Here is a 17,064-nt window from a genome sequence, read left to right as displayed (position 1 = left end):
AAACACAGATGAGAAATGGCGTCAAGTAAAGGCCAGATCACAATACCTGAGCATCGTCTGGAGTTCAAAGTTTTTGTTTTTGTTAATACTCAACACTTTATGTGTGCTGTGAACACCGGCGTCTCCGGTTTTGAGTACATTAGAGAGAAAAAGGTCATGAGGCAGGACGTGAAGAAGTAACTTGTTTTAAAGAAGGATCAGAGAGGACCTGAAAAGGAAGGGGGAGAGAGAGAAGAAAGAGAAGGAAAAGAAGATGTGGAGGTAGGAGTGGGAAGGGAAGAATTAATATAACACACGGCAAGTATAACATAATAAATCATACTTATAAAAAGAGATACTAAGTAGATGATGTGGATATGAATTTATCAGATCTACTGATCATTTTGTCATTGAATGAATAAGACATTTTAAATTGTTATATCATTATATTATTGTTTTATTTTACTGAAAATAGTAACTGTTCTTTTTCCATTTTTTAAATTTTATTTTTAGATTTCCCCATACAATTGTAACCCCCTGATTTTGACCCCCATCCCGCCTTTTCCCACCCCACCCATAGTGTGTCTCTGGTTCATGGTTGTTTGTTGATTTTGATTTTTTTTTATTTTTTCTTTCTCATAGTTATTCTTTTTCCTGGTTCCTTATTTAAGTTTTCTAGATTCCTGCTCTGAGTGAGACCATCCGGTATTTTTCTTTTTCTTTCTGGCTTTATTTTATCTATTTTTTACATCATTTTTTCATTTTTGCACAATGTATGCATTTTCATCTTGATTATAGTCCCCATACAATTCCCACCCCCCTTTATTTTGACCCTAATCCCTCCCCCCCTCCCCCCCGCAGTGTGTCTCTGGTTTATAGTTGCTTGTGGATTTTGATTTTTTGATTTTTACTTTATTATAATTAGCTTTTAAAATGAAAAATGTTTTAAAAAATATCATCAGTTCGAGTTATATGATAGTTTATCAGGATCTGTCAGCAGCCTCAAGTCCATCAGGAAAACCAATTATCAGCGTTGTTATTTTTCAATATCGATTACTATAGTTAAACAATTATATTTACTTTATGAAACCAAACCTTATGGAAAAAAGGTGTCATTCACTGCAATAATGGGACTATCTGGTGACCCTGACCCTCCATCGTCCTGGGCGGCTCAGTCCCCCTGGGTGATCTGCCATGTCCCTCTCTCACAAGACACAGCCGTTGCCTGAATCAGTCATTTGGGGGGCTGGAGGCATTTTCTTTAGAGGTGAAGCCCACTTATGCCTAAATCCTAGTTCTCATAAAATTCAGTTTTCTCTTCTGTAAAACGGGATTAGTCATAACTGTCTTGAAGATGGCTGTCTTGTTTAAACCCACATCACAAAGTAAGGAAAGTTAACACGCCCTTACCGCATCACCCACGCGCTGGGCCCAGCACTGTTTAGGTAGTGACTAATTCAGTCTCCACATGCCCTATGTGGAACACGCTCTTTTGACTCCTGTTTTTGTCTTAGACAAATAATTCACAACTTCAGTACCTTAAACAAGTGTCTTCACGCGCTCAGCATTTGTCTTCAGAGACAAAAAGCCTTTCAAGTCCCTCCTTCCAGGAGTCATTTGAGATGCCACATTATCTGCCCAGGTTTCCCACCGCCTTGCCTGAAGGGCCCCAAGAGGAGTGTGGGAGAATTTACCAGGGAGAAAAACCGTTTAGTTTTACCTGGGTGACAGCAATTATGCAGAATGACAAAAGGAGCAGTTAAGTTACAAGTTAAGGATGATAATTCCCTCTCCCCAGGGACTGTCACTCAGAAAGCTTGAGAAAAAATAACAGCAGAACAATGGCAGGCTCTATTGTTAACCAATGTGTCCCCATAATGCCTTGGCATCCTGAGACAATAAGGCCAAAAATGCAGTCTGCTGTCCCTGGGGAAGGAGCTCCGGGCACATATGCTGTACCTCAAGCTGTCACTCCTTGGAGACACCATGGAATGGTCGTCAAGTCACCCCTGTGAGCCACAGGGGCTCCAGAGTTGGTGCTATAGCATCATTCACAGAATATACTGCAATCACCACTCACCGCCAGCTTTTAAAATACATAAACCCAGGAGTAAGAGACTCCTAGGAAATCAAGTATGACTTACTTCAATATATTTATGAGGGTGGGGGGAAGTGAGCAATTCACATTATAAGGCAAGGCATTTGCCAAGACTAATCAGGACGATGATGATAACTTTTGCACACAAAAGGACACTTCGGAAAAAAAGCCAAGTAAGTAAATATAAATCCCGACAACCTCCATCTCTAGAAGTTATGACATTTCTAATCCACTCATGCTATTTTCATTTTACTGGTTATTTACTGTAGATTTAAAGACAGCATTGTACTTGTGCACAGTAAGGTGATGTTAAGGTGGGGTATTTATTGTTTCAAATTTACAGCAATAAATAGAACAAGGCAGACGAACCGATTTTTAGGGTGTACTACAGCTAACATAAGCCAGACCACAGCAAAGCACACACTATACAGCATACAAATGTGTAAGATCCCAGGGCCAGCTTGCCTGAGTTCAAATTGCTGTTCTTCCACTTCTCACATTAAGACTGTTGCCAAATCTCTCAAACGCCAAATGCTTCAGTTTTTGAAACTATAAAATGGGCATAATATTGTCCTGTTAGCCATATGGTTCTTAATAAATACAATACATTAATATAGTACATGCCTGTGCTTCAAACGGTGGCCAACATTGATAACCGCTGGAGAAGCATTAGCTCTTACTAAGACTAATTTACCACATTCAACAGCTAATTTAGTCATTGAGTGATTTTAGTCCAATTTTACTGATAATCAAACTAGAGGTCATTCTATAATCTATTCAGGGTTATAGGGAAGAGCGAGGACTGGAACCACAGAGGGATTCAAGCCTCACATTTATTTTCATCACTTGATTCAGCATTTCCACAAGTAGGAGATTTTGGGGGAGAATCAGAACTGGGGACCAATCCCTCACCCTGTGGCTTGTTAGCTGCATGACCTTGAGCAAATCAACAAAATTCTGTTAACTTTGTTTCCTCTTCTGTATAATGGGAATCATTCTAACAGCTCATATCTGGGAGAGAAGTATAGGGCTGGACACATTTTGATGGCAAGACACAGAAGGCTCGTCTTGTGCAAGTCACTTTTGTCCTTCATAGTGAAGGATGCTTTGTTTGCAGTCATTTGAAAACATTGACATAATTCTTGCTTTGCTTTCAGAAGGAAGTATTAGAGAGATTAATGGGGGAAATGCTACATATGGGTTTTCCAGTTTCTGCCCAAAGAAATACTAGTAGCAGTCAAAAGATTCATTACATTTATATAAGGTTTAAATTTAAAATCATTTGAAATCTGCATGACCCAAAATGGTTAGCCCTAGGGTCACTGGAGATAAAGTGAAGTGAAAATTCCAAAGGTGAAAAGCATGGGAGAGTTTCGATTTCAGGGCGTATCCTAGCAACAAAGAAACAAGGCATCTGCGCTCTCAGAAGTCAGTGTTCTGAGTAATACATTTTTATAAAACACTCATCAGGTGAAGCACTGTGAGTTAGACACAGGCCGAGCAGGCAGCATTTAGGTTGAGGCACAAAAGCAGCCTTGAGATGAGTCTCTGCTATGAGACAGAAGGAACAGAAGGCTGTCTCTTACTTCTAAGGCCTTTCTCCCCACCCACATTAAATTCTCTTACTTGACCCCTGTAAATTTTTTTCTCACAGTGGGTTGAAAGCTCTTTCAATCTTGCACATCAGTGGAACACAGTAAATGCTGAATTGTGGTTGCATCCAAGCACAACAGGAAAGTGGTTAAGTCAATGTAAACATGTAAACTCCCAGGGTCATTTATACCCACGTTTTCCAGACATGAGTCAGTACAGCTCTCAGTGACGCCACCCCACGTCCTGCATACTGACGGTGATTCCTGTTAACCCTCTGTGTGACAAAGATCACAAGGAAAACCCAAAAAGACATGTCAACTTGAAAGTGAGCAAAATTTGGGGGGATAAGCCATGGTCTGTGGGGGTTCTCTTCAGGGAGCTGGAAGACATGGCTCAATCTCAGGGTGCAGCAACAGGGATTATTTACAAAGGGGGGGCTGGGATAAGGAAAGAGCTCCTAAGGCCGGGGATGGGCGGCTCTGCTCCCCCAGGTGGTGTCTACACTATCCAGTAATCCAAACCAAATGCTTCTCGTGCAAAATGGCACTGTGCCTCCAAAAGGAGCCTGACACTGGTGGCAACCTGGTAAGCAGGGCACCCAGGATCCAGAAAGTGTGTGGCAGCTGGGGTGGTCACAGGTGCTGCTGAGACTATTTCAGCAGTGTCTCTCCCGAAGCTAGTATCAGTCTCCTCCTGAGGCTTCTTCCAAGCTGAATCAAGTGTCTGAACCAACTGAAGCCTTCACAAGTAGCTCACACCTCTTGATTTATAGCTCCATCCAGCTGACGTCTAGCCTCTCCCAAGCCTCTGTCTTTCAAACCTAAGTAGTACGCTTTCCAAACCAGCTGTTTCTAAGACCTGATCGGTGCCAGTGCAAGTGTGAACCTAACTGGTGCCAGCGGGAGCTCAGACCTGTTTGATCCATTTTCAAAACCAGCTCAGGGTTCATCCAACATGCCCTGCACTGTCTTGCACAGGAGCTGGGTAGGGAAGCTCTGCTGGCTCTGAATGGCACCAGCCAGGTTCAAACCTGACCCACGCTCTCTAAAATGGGCTGTTGTTTTTTTAGAATTCAAATCAAACTGTGCCAAGTCAGCCATCAAAGCTGACAGCCATTGGGTAGTCTGGGCTAAGGCCACTCACCTGGGGCCATGGCACCTTCAGAGAACCAAGAACCACAAGAGGTACTCTTACAAACTAGGATTCCCACTTACTCCTAATCCTGTGGCCCATAACAAATGACGGCCTGTCAGATAACCTTATTTCTCACAGTTTTTCCTTCATTCTCTAGATCATCATGGGTATGATTAATACCCAGAGCTTCTGGCAATGTCAGTTAATATATGGGATTCATTTAAAACCCATGACAAAACTGGGGCTTTGCTTATCTGAGAAAGAAGTAATACCCCTCAATAAAGAAAACTAATTGCTGGGCTCAATGCAACCATAACTTTCTGAGCAATCAGTTGTCATAATTACAGCACATAGTGCAGACATTAGTCACTTCTGAGTACTATGACTGGGTTGGGGGACATTCTGAGTATACTGTTCTAGATGGGTGCAGAGTAAACATTTAGCATGCCCCTACTTCCCGACAGGATGGACCTACCCTCCCGAGTCTGAGCTTCCTCTGTGAGTATTCTTATTCCTTTTGACTCTGGGTCGCAATGTGGGAGAGAAAGTAGAGCAGAGGGGTATTTGCATTTGGGGCCATATTGAGCTGCAGAGATATAAAACGCCCTTACCCAGCTAAGAAATCTCCTGAATGCTCAAGGCTGTCATCTTTCCATTGCCTACCACATCCTCCCACTTCCTTTGTCATGTGTTCCGGGGAGTTTTTGTTGTTGAAACTGCTGACATTGGCACAGTCTGCCTTGGCCATGCCAGTTTTTATGTATCTCTCTATTTTTGAACATTGGGGTGCTGCTCCCTTATGATGTTAGACTCTCTCATTTTATAGGTCCAGGTGTGTTTGTAGAGCATACTGTTGTTGTGCTGTTGTTGTTTTTAGCCAAAGCTATTTGCTACTCCTATCATGTCATCTTTTTCTTTCAAGCAAACCATACTTTCTTTTTAAACAATGGTAAAATGAGCCCTTTCATTGCTTTCTCTTGGTCTTGTATCTTAGTTGTCTCATAAACATAGACATGAACAGAATGTCAAATTCTGAGCCAGTATGCTATGGTCTGAGAGCACCAAATTGGATTTGAATCCTAGGTTTGCTTTCCAATGACCTTGAATATGTGAAAGATGGGCCAGGAATTACATAGGAAGAACTATCTGGTCAGGGATAGGTCAATCTCTAAATCTCAAAAATCTATAATTTTGTTATTATTCTAGGAGCATATGTAGCATGTATTCTAAGACATTCTCCAAATAAATCAACAATTTATTAGAGATTTGTATGTTAATATTTTTAATCAAAATCCTCCTTTATGGAGGCAATGACATGAATCAGTTTGGGATTTGAAAGCTATATAATCTGTCCAGCTGTTAAATAACATTCTTGAGTAGCAGTTCCCTCAATTTTAAACAAAGGGATGTCATTCCTTTATGATTTCTGTGAGAGTTAAACAAGATAATGTGTCTGCAAATGCCTAGCATGAGATTTTACACACAGGGGTCAGAAAATAAATGATAGCACTTCTTACCATTACAGACACAAAGCTTTTTTGTTCTTATGAAACTTCATTTATTTACATTAGTTCATGCTCCCAGAACTAAGCTAATGCTGCTCCCAAAATTCATATAAAAACATATCTCAGGATCAGTGACATTGTAAAATTCCCATCCTTGCAATGAAGAGACTGTCAACTGATTTTACTCACAGCAATAAACTCATCCAATCTATGTTTCATGCATTCAAATATCTCCTTGACCTAACAGTCTTGTAGCAAGCCCATCATATTTTATTTATGCACTCATTAATATGACAAATATTTATCAAGTAGCAACTATGTGCCTGAGTCTTATTTTAACAGAAGCCAGTTTTCGTACTGACAAAGAACCAGGGAAATAAAGATTGCTATATTATAACATTGCACTTATTTAAAAGGAGGGAGGAAAACTTAGGTAATTAATTATTACAAGTCATTAAAAATGTTTAGTATGGAACTATAGTAACACTATACAGTACACTAAGATTTGCAAGAGTCTTTTCCCAAAACATGTTCTGGTCCCACCCACTTTCTAGAACCTTCCAAGTGGTCTCCATGTTTTCATTTAACTGCAACCTAACATCCATGTTCTCAGAGCAATTAAAATTATCTTTCACAGTAAAAATCAGATCATTTCCCCTCCTGGGTTAAAGCCATCCAGTGCCCTCCCTACACATCTCTTCAAAGCCATGTCCAATCCCCTGCACCTGCAAACTACACTCAAGCCACAGTGAATGTCACCATTATCTGTGGGGGCAGGATTGGTTCTTGCCTCAGGGACTCCAAACTTAACATTCACTGTGTCTGAAATACATTTTCCTCTTATCTACCTGAATCTAGCTGCTTTTCATTAGCTGAATCTCAGTTTTCCTAAATCCTCTCTATGAAGCACCCTCATCCCCTACTTTCACTATTATATTACATACTTTCTATTTGTTTTTTCGTAGCTCTTCACCTTTTCTTGTGAAATTGTCCTTTGTGTACTCACATATTGTCCAACTTCTCTACCAGAGCACAAGATCCATGCAGGAAAGGGTCATGCTTTCTCACTGACACATCCTTGCCCCCGAGGAAGACAGCACAGAGAAGATGCATGATTTAAGCAAGTAAAGGGAGTATAAACAGTATCAGGTTGAATATCAAGTCTTCTCATATCTATTGGTGTTTTGTTACACTTCTAAGCTCAAGAATCTGTGCATATAAACAAGTTAAATGCTTGGCTCAAGGAGCCTGAATCTTGCTCTTAAAATGAGATATTCACTCATTGATAGTTAACAATCCCAAGAGTCAGACTGTAAGACAACACTAATAAAAATATAGAGAGGGTGGATATGATTGTATGCCAAAATAATCAGAGAGGCAGTAAGTGCTCTGACTTTACATAGAGTTTGAGCAAGTATGTTACAAGAGTGGGTTTTTCTTTCTCTAGTAAACATTATCTATCCTTCTGTGAGTTCACACTGCCTGACTCCATGGTTATTTGATTTTTCTATTTGTTTAACTGACATATCCTGGGTTCTCCCAAAATTGCTATAGTTCATATATTTATTCAGTAAGTTAAGTTATTTCAAATCAACTCTATCTTGACTATTTAAAAAAAAGTTCCAAAACCCCATAGATAGGTGAAGATACACCAGTGATATTACAAAATTCACACCGTAGTTAGGAAGATGTGGCAGGATGTCTCCCAAATGTCACTTATTTGGAAAATCCTCACTTTTGGGTGGACTCAAAGAAGATAGCTCATATGACCTCTTTACCATATTTCTTTTCATAGCAGAATTAAAAGTTTTCTGACACTTCAATTAATCCTAAAATTTATTTAAAACCTTTCCATAAATTCTAATAAGTCCTTCCCTTCTCCCAACTGCTCTATGCAAACAATATCATCAATTCACCCTCTGGTGGGCTCAGTGCCTGTTTTAACATGATGTTTTAACATGGGCTGTGCATCCCGAAGAAGATGATGGAATGAAAATCCCAAACAGCTCTCACATATTATACAGGTGGGACCTATTTCTTCCTGGAAATACCTTCGGCAGGTAAAATCGATCAACACTACGGTCTTGTTGTATTAATCCTGTTCCTTGTGGACCTTCACTTTACTCTGCCTTTTACCATTCTACAGAGCCTGGACAGTTTTTTTTTTCCCCATAAAGAAACAAATATAAAATATTTTGGGTTTTGTGTGCCTCAACTACTCAGCATTGACAATGCAGTGTGAAAGCAGCCACAGATTTAATACATGAGCAAAGGGCCATGGCTGTGTTCCACACACTCTATGAGGAAATTATGTAAAGTATGTCATGTTTTATAGCATCTAAACACAGAAAAGCAAAGTGTTGAAAACAGAATGATTAAACTAAGAAATTCCAATCTTATGAGGCAGCTTATATCTATATAAACTATCTTGAGATGTCACTGATAGATTAGAGAATTAAAGTACAGACATATTCTTCCACTCATAAGTAGGTTTTAGTAGAAGTTTTTAAAATTTCAAGCATATATATATATATATATATATATATATATATATGTAATTTAGCTATGTACTTAAGTAAATCTGCCTGTTCTGCTCCCCACTCTGTTTCTGGTGAATCCTCTCAACCCCTGCACCTCTGGCATACACTCCAGTTCTTTTTACACACAAACACACACGCACAAATTATGTTGTAGATGCCAACAAATGGATTATAGGGTTTAGATGGTATATATGGAATGACAAAAGATCCAGAAGAGTTAGCATAATTTTGAAGGAGAACAACAAAGCTGGACAACTCCCACTACAATTAGACCTCAAGATTCACTATAAAACTACAGTAATCAAGATAGCATGATAACAGTGAAAGAATAGACAGAGGAAGAACAGAATAGACAGAGAAAGAACAGAAAGAGAGCTCAGAGATAAACCCACATAAATTTGTTCTCTGATCTTTGACAAGTGACAAAGGCAGCAGAATGGAGAAAAGACAGTCCTTTCTGAAACAAGTGGACTTCAACATGCAAACAAATTAATATAAACACTTCACAAAAATTAACTAAAATGAGTAATATTAAAAGGAAAACACAAAATTTAAAGATTCAAGAAGATAAAGAATAGCAAATCTAGATGATCGTGGGCATGGTGATGACTAGCCATACAACCCTAAAGATACAATCCAACAAATGAATACCAAATACACTGGACTTCATAGAAATTAAAAATTCTGTGAAAGACACTGTCAAGAGACTGAGAAGGCAAGCTACAGACTGACAGAAAATATTTGCAAAATATATATCTGATTAAGGACTCTTATACAAAATAGACAAAGCATGTGTAAAATCAGCTATCATAAAAGTAAACCTTATTTTAAAATAAGCAAAATCGGGCCTCCCTGGTGGGGCAAGGGGTTAAGCACTGCTGCACTCCCCGCAGTCTCTGCAGCACGAGTTCGATCCCCGGCCAGCCAGGGAGCTACACACATGGCACAGCAGACCTCTTCTGACTCGCCTGCTGCTCCCCTCAGCAGTGTATTTCATCAGTCTGCCTGTTCTGTTCCCCACTCTGTCTCTGGTGAGTCCTCTCACCCCCCACATCTCTGGCCTGTACCCCAGCTCTTGTATGCATAAATAAATCTTTATAAAAAAATAAAATAAGCAAAAGACCTGAACAGTGAGATCTCATCAAAGATGATATACAGATGTCAAATAATAATATAAAAAAAAAGATGGTCAATATCATATCCAGATAGGCAATTGAAGATCAAAACAATGGGATCTCATTACAAATCTCAAGTAGTCAGAACACTTGACAACCAAATGCTGGTAGAAAGTTGAGCAATGAGAACTCTCAAACATTGCTGGTGGGAATGCAAAGAGGTACAGTCACTTTAGAAGAGTGTTTGGTGGTTTCTTACAAAATTGAACACACTATTATGGAATTCAGCAATTATGCTCCTCAACATTTACCCAAAGGAGCTGAAAGCTTACGTCCATACAAAAGCTTCCATGATGGGCCTCCCTGGTGGCGCAAGGGGTTAAGCACCATACTATGAAGTGGTCCACAGCCTCTGCAGCATGAGTTCGATCCCTGGCTGGCTAGGGAGCAACCCACATGGCACAGCAGACCTTTCCTGTCTCGTCCCATCAGCAGTGTGTTTCAGTGGATCTGCTTGTCTGTTCCCCACTCTGTCTCTGGTGAACCCTCTCACTCCCAACACCTCTGGCCTGTACCCCAGCTCTTGTATGCATAAATAAATAAATCTTTTTTTAAAAAAAAAAGCTTACATGAGTATGTTTATAGCAGCTTTATACATAATTGCCAAAACTTAGAACTAAGACATCCTGGGTAAGTAAATTTTGATAGATCCAAATAATGGAATATTATTTAATACTACAAAGAAATCAGCTATAAAGACATGGAGGAAACACAAAAGCATATCACTCAGTGAAAGAAGCCAGTCTGAAAGACTGCATATTGCATGATTCCCAACTATATGATATTCTAGAAAGAGCAAAACTATGGTGACAGTAAAAATTCATTAGTGGTAGGGAAAAGGAGGAAGGATGAGATGAATAGGACATTTTCTAGCAAAGTAAAACTGTTAGGGACATATAGTGGGGGATGTCTGTCACAAGACATTTGTCAAAATACACATAATGCATAAAACCAAAAATGAATCCAATAAAACTACCAAAATTGGTGACAACAATGCGTAAGTATAGGTTCTCCAAATATGAAAAATGGCCCCTCTGTTGAGGGGTGATGATAGTGGGGAAGGCTGTGATGTGTGAGGATGGGAGGTATATGGAACCTGCACACTTTCTCCTCAGAGTTACTGTAAATCTATAACTGCTCTAAAAACAGACACTATTTAAAAGGATAAGACTAATGTGGAAGATATTATAAATTTTATATATTCATAAAATTGATGATTTCTACAGTAATATGTTATGAAATTTATTCAAGGAGAATAAAAAGACTTTATTAAAAAATACATAGCAGTAACTTGAGCAGGCTATCAAAGAATTATTTGATATTAAGATTAAAAACCCAAGAAGGTCACAGCTGCTTTTTAGTCAGTTTTTTCAAACTTTGAAGAACAGTTAATTCCTAAATTACCATATAGGAAAAAAGAATAAAGATACATAAAATGTAAAAAGTAGATCTCTATAGGAGGCAGAAGACAAGAAACCATGTTTTCCCTTTTAGTTCAGTATTTAGTATGAATTCTCGTGAAGTTAATGCACATAATTAAGCATTTTATGTAAAATAATGAATATATAATTTTTAAGAATTAATTGTACAGGGCCTCCCTGGTGGCGCAGCGGTTGAGCGCTGGGTTGCGAAGCTGCCCGCAGCCTCTGCAGCGCCGGTTCGATCCCCGGCTGCTCCCCGGCCACCAGAGGAGGGTCCCACATGGCGCGCAGACCTCTCCTGCCGCCCGCTGCTCCCCTCAGCAGTGTACTTCGGTCCTTCTGCCTGTTCTGCTCCCTGCTCTGGCTCTGGTGAATTCTCTCACCCTCCCGCGCTTCTGACTGTACCCAGTGCTTGTATAAAATAAATAAATCTTAAAAAAAAAAAAGAATTAATTGTACAAATTGAAATACTTGATTTATTATCTATGGCCTAAATACCACACAACAAAAAATACAGGGTCTAAATTCCTGTGCTAGAAAGAAATAGTTCATTGGGAATTACATAGCAAACCCTAAAGGGAAATGGAGAATTAAAGCAAGTATCCAAACAATCTACTTGTTGCCAAGGTAGTGTACATGTCATCAAAATATTCATGTGAAATCACACATGTTATCAGTAACACTCAGTTTTTCCATGGATGGACTGGCATCAATCCATGAAGCTATGGATCAGATACACTTCAGATCTATGTTACTAATAAGCAAAGGGCCAAAATTTTTGCTTGTGTTTTTCCTCCAGTGTATCTCTAGGACCTGTAACAGCCACTAGCACATTGTAGGCCCAAGGTTAAAAAAGGAAAATCTTTCTTGAATGAATAATTAGTTATTTATTAAGTAACAGAGTGAGTTAGAGAGAGAGAAACATACAATGACAAAACTGTATTTCAAACTTTATCAAAACTTCATTTCTATATAGTCTACCTTTACATGCTTCTGTCTGTTTTATCTGTGTGCTTATTTCTAATTGCATAAGTCATTACTGCTGATATAAAATATTTCTGGCTCACTGTCTTCCAGGCACATGGCACAATTCCACTTCCCAGGCCTCCTGGTCGCTAGCTGCAGAAGGGGGGGGGGGGTGTGCTGAGCATGCCATTATCAAAGCATATACTGTGGTGTTTTGTTTTGTTTTGTTTTTTAATCTATCTGCTGGGGTACCTGTAATACTTAAGATGCTGCTGTTTTGTCAGCCTCAATTCTGGAAGCAGAGGTTGTGGACAGAGCCCCAGGGGACCTCAAGAGGGCTGTGCAGTGAATAATAGCTGAACCTCTGCTGTTACAGGTCATGACGATGTAGAGGTTGTTTGTTGTGACACAACATCGTATTCTGTCCCCACTGATCACTCATCCTTAGGACGCTGCTTTAATCACTATGAGTTGACAACAGGTTCCCATATCTGCTTTGATACTTTCTCCTTTTCTAGTATCTTCCTAGCTATGATCCCAGTCTATTTTCAATGCAATTGAATTGTGTTTTAGTTGGCATTGCACTGAGTTTGTAGTTGAAGTTTGTATAAATTTAAACTTTTACATTAGGTTTTCTAATATAAGCGTGTTCAGTTGCTTAAACCTTCATTTATGCCCCTCAAGAGAGCTTTTTGAACTTTCATCTTGGCATAAAACATGCTTGTGACCATTCCTAGACTAAAGTGTCATGGTTTTGGAATATTTACTTTTTTATCACTGTTGTACAGGAAACTTTCTTTCTATTATGACCCTTATCTGGTTATTGTTTTTATATAGAAAAGATGGTAAAATTTTATATATTATTTTCTAAACCACCTAAATAATTCCACTTATTTTTCTAGTAGTTTCTGTATTTATATTCCTTGTCATGTTTTTTAAAAGTACTAAAACACAACAGATATTAATTTTGCCTCTTCCTTTGACATATTTATGCCAGCATCCTTTTTAAAAAAATTATTAAGTGAGGAATATTTATACAACTCAAGAGTAGAGAACAAAGGGCCGTAAAATGAAAGTTCTAAATCATATGGTACTAACTGTGAGTGGTATAAATAGTTTTGAAATTAAAATGAAGTATTGCCACAACTTAAAAGGTCATTATGTTAAGAAAAAGTAATTTTCCATAAGAAATAATCGAAGTTACATAATTGCAAAAGTATTTCACTGCTGCAAAACAACAGTGAAATGAGGTTTTAAAATCTGTACATTTCACTAGTTTTGATGTTGACCATAGTCAGCAAGACCAATATGTTTCCCTACTTATGTATGCAGACCGTAACACACCCAGCTGAGTGTTTCCACATGGTTCCTGCAAATCGTTGTACTTGTGATTTGCAGCAATTAATATTTAGGTCTGTTTCTTAAGATCCTATGTTACTGGCATTTAGGCAAATTTCTCCCTGCAAATTCTGCAGATGTCAGGGTTACACTAGTCCCTGCTTTATTCCTTTAAGTCTTCTTCTGGTTGGTTCCCTGACATTATGTCTCTTATAAGAATGTATATTCCCTAGGATCTGACTCTTGGTGGACATATTTCAGTACCTTCACTTTATTTCCATTTCTTGGGCTCTTAAAATGAGCAAGATTTGTGAGCAAATGAATTTTGTGTTGCTTTCACTGATAAATAGACCTAAGACTTGCAATTAAGGAGTAAGCCTCGGGGTGTTAGCGAACATTCCTAAATTATAACACTGTATCTCAGAATTAAGTTCCTTTGGCCCACAACTCCATCCCTCAGGGGGGTTTGAAAATGTAGGGAGTTTTGGTTCTCATAAATATGGTGGGGAGGAGTTACTTTCTTCTATTTGACATGACCAGAAAATGTTAAGTATCTTGCAGTGCAATGCAAGGAATTAAACTTCTCCTCTATATCATAACCCAAGTTCAACAAACACATCAAAATTATATTAAACAGCCTACATCTTTAAACCACTCTCCCACCAATGAATTAATAGACACCTGCTTAAGATAAGATTTCTGCTTCATGTTGGTGGGAGAATATGTCAAGATAAGGCTCTGCCACCCTGGATCCCTGACAGAGCACATGAAACAGCCCCTTACAAATCACACCATGGCTAGAGTATGAACAAGAAATAAGCTTAGGCTGTATTAATCACTGGGTGGTGCAGGTGGCTTGCTACTGCATTACTTCCTAATCTATTGTCATGGATCTTCCCCTGTGGCCAGTAAGAATCAGACTGCCTATAGGTGCTTCTAAGGACTGCTGGACATTCATACATTGAAGATCTGACCCCTAAAGTGACTATATTTGAAGATAAGGCCTTTTGAGAGATAATAAAGATGAAATAGAGTCTTGAGTTGAGAGAAGGCCTTATTCTAATAGGATCGGTGACCTTATAAGAAGGAAGAGACACCAATTTGTGCATACTCGGAAGGAAGATCATTTGGTCAGATGAGAGCACAGCAGCAGACAGCAAAAGAGAGAAAGCACCCTGGGACAGCTTTCAGCATCCATTTTTTTTTTTTTTTTTTTAAGATTTATTCATTTATACAAGCACTGGGTACAGTCAGAAGCGCGGGAGGGTGAGGGAATTCACAAGAGCCAGAGCGGGGAATAGAACAGGCAGACCGACGAAATACACTACTGAGGGGAGCAGCGGGTGTGGCAGGAGAGGTCTGCTCGCCGGTGGCCGGGGATCGAACTGGCGCTGCAGAGGCTGCGAGCAGCTTCGCAGCCCAGCGCTCAACTACTGCGTCACCAGGGAAGGCCCCAGCCTCCATATTTTAAGGAAATAAACTCCTGTTAGCTAAGTCAATCAGCCTAGCAAAAACAATCAGTTTCACCTTCTTTACAAGTCTTTTCTATTTCTTTGAGCTGTAATAGTTGGTTGTCACAGACCAGCCTTGTTCTGACCTGACATCAAGCCCAGGTGCAAAGGCTTTGCTGTCACTCTGCCTCCTGCGTGTGTGTGGAAGCTGAGAGTTTCTGTACAATGACAATGAGCCCTCCAACTTGAATTTGCTCCCAGCTCTCCCATGAAATGTGTTCATACTTAAGTTCTAGCTCTTTCTTGAGCTTATGGTGAGACCTTGACAAATTATTTCTCTGCATCTCAGCTTCTTCATCTTTAAAATGGGGATTCTATTGGTACCTGTCTGGTGCCATTTTTGAGAGTCCAAAATGACATAATGAAAATAAAGAACATAGGATAGAGCCTTACTCATAGTGAAAGTGAATATTAACGTTCAGTGTTGCAACAATAGGACTGTCCATCATCATTGATGGCCGAAATCACACACACATACACAAAAAAAATCTGGATAAACTGGTGGGTTCTGGGGTGAAACAAGGCAGGACCTTGAAAAGGAACATCTCCTAAAATACTGCATTCAGGTTGCCTCGTTTGCCTTCACTCTAGTCCTGGCCTTGATGAGCCCTTCAGATTTTGTGTTTCATTTAACGAGTTCCTTTCCCATTCTCGGCCACTATCACAAGTGGAATTCCTGAGCCCATGTGGGGTGGGCATGTTCCGTATACTTTTCCAACATAGCATCTGCCAATAGATGGTGGAAAGATACAGTATACTTTACACCCAATCCCATTTAATATAAGCAGCCCAAGACATGTTTAGTCCCTTAAACAGCAATGATGACAAATTAAAATCCAATGGGCAATTTACAATAAAAATCCAAGAACTTGTACGCACACTTAGAAATGCTTGATGGAGGGCCTCCCCTGGTGGCGCAGTGGTTGAACGCTAGGCTGTGAAGCTGCCTGCAGCCTCTGCAGTGATGGTTCGATCCCTGGCCGCCGCTGGCAAGGGTCCCACATGGCGTGCAGACCTCTCCTGCCGCGCCCGCTGCTCCCCTCAGCAGTGTATTTCGTCAGTCTGCCTGTTCTGTTCCCTGCTCTGGCTCTGGTGAATTCTCTCACCCTCCCACACTTCTGACTATATCCTGTGCTTGTGTAAATAAATAAATTAATTAAAAAAAATGCTTGATGGAGACAGAGCACACAGGGTTTGGAAGAAAATGCTACCTAATACTTTGTCTGAATTTTGTAACAAGAAAATAAAGGCCAGAGATGTGTTCCTTTTCACACTAAAGGAAATAGCTTCTATCAGTGAGGAGATCAGTTCCAATAACTTTGGGGATCTATTTGGCTTTATTAGGTCTGTTGCCATTGAGATGGGCTAAGAAGTTTCTTTGAAGAAAAGTAATTACTGTACCAGAGCTCTGCTTCAAAGAAATGCAATTGCCTTAAAAAAAAAATCCACTCGCTCAGCACAATTTAGGCTCTTTGTGCCTTTCCATAGCTGGATCGATAGCACAGACACAGATTTCCATGATGGCTAGAGCTTAAATCCTATCACTTACTTTATGTAGTGATCTACAATGAACACTGTGGAAAACATACTTACCAAAAGCTAAATTAGTACTGTATCACATTCACCAAGCAGTCACTATTGTATCACCAGGTGTTACAGAAAAGCATGGGGAAGAATATTTGTTGAACATCTACTTTCGGCCATTCACGGCAATGGGTGATATACTAGGTTGATAGGATCTGGATTAAGTGATTCTCAGTGTTATCACATCATGGGGGGTGGATACTGGCTAAATCCCCATCAA

This window comes from Talpa occidentalis, unplaced genomic scaffold, assembly GCF_014898055.3.
Source record: "Talpa occidentalis isolate TD23 unplaced genomic scaffold, MPIMG_talOcc4v2.1 talOcc4.6, whole genome shotgun sequence".
Classification (NCBI taxonomy): Eukaryota; Metazoa; Chordata; class Mammalia; order Eulipotyphla; family Talpidae; genus Talpa; species Talpa occidentalis.
This window is presented reverse-complemented; position numbering follows the sequence as displayed.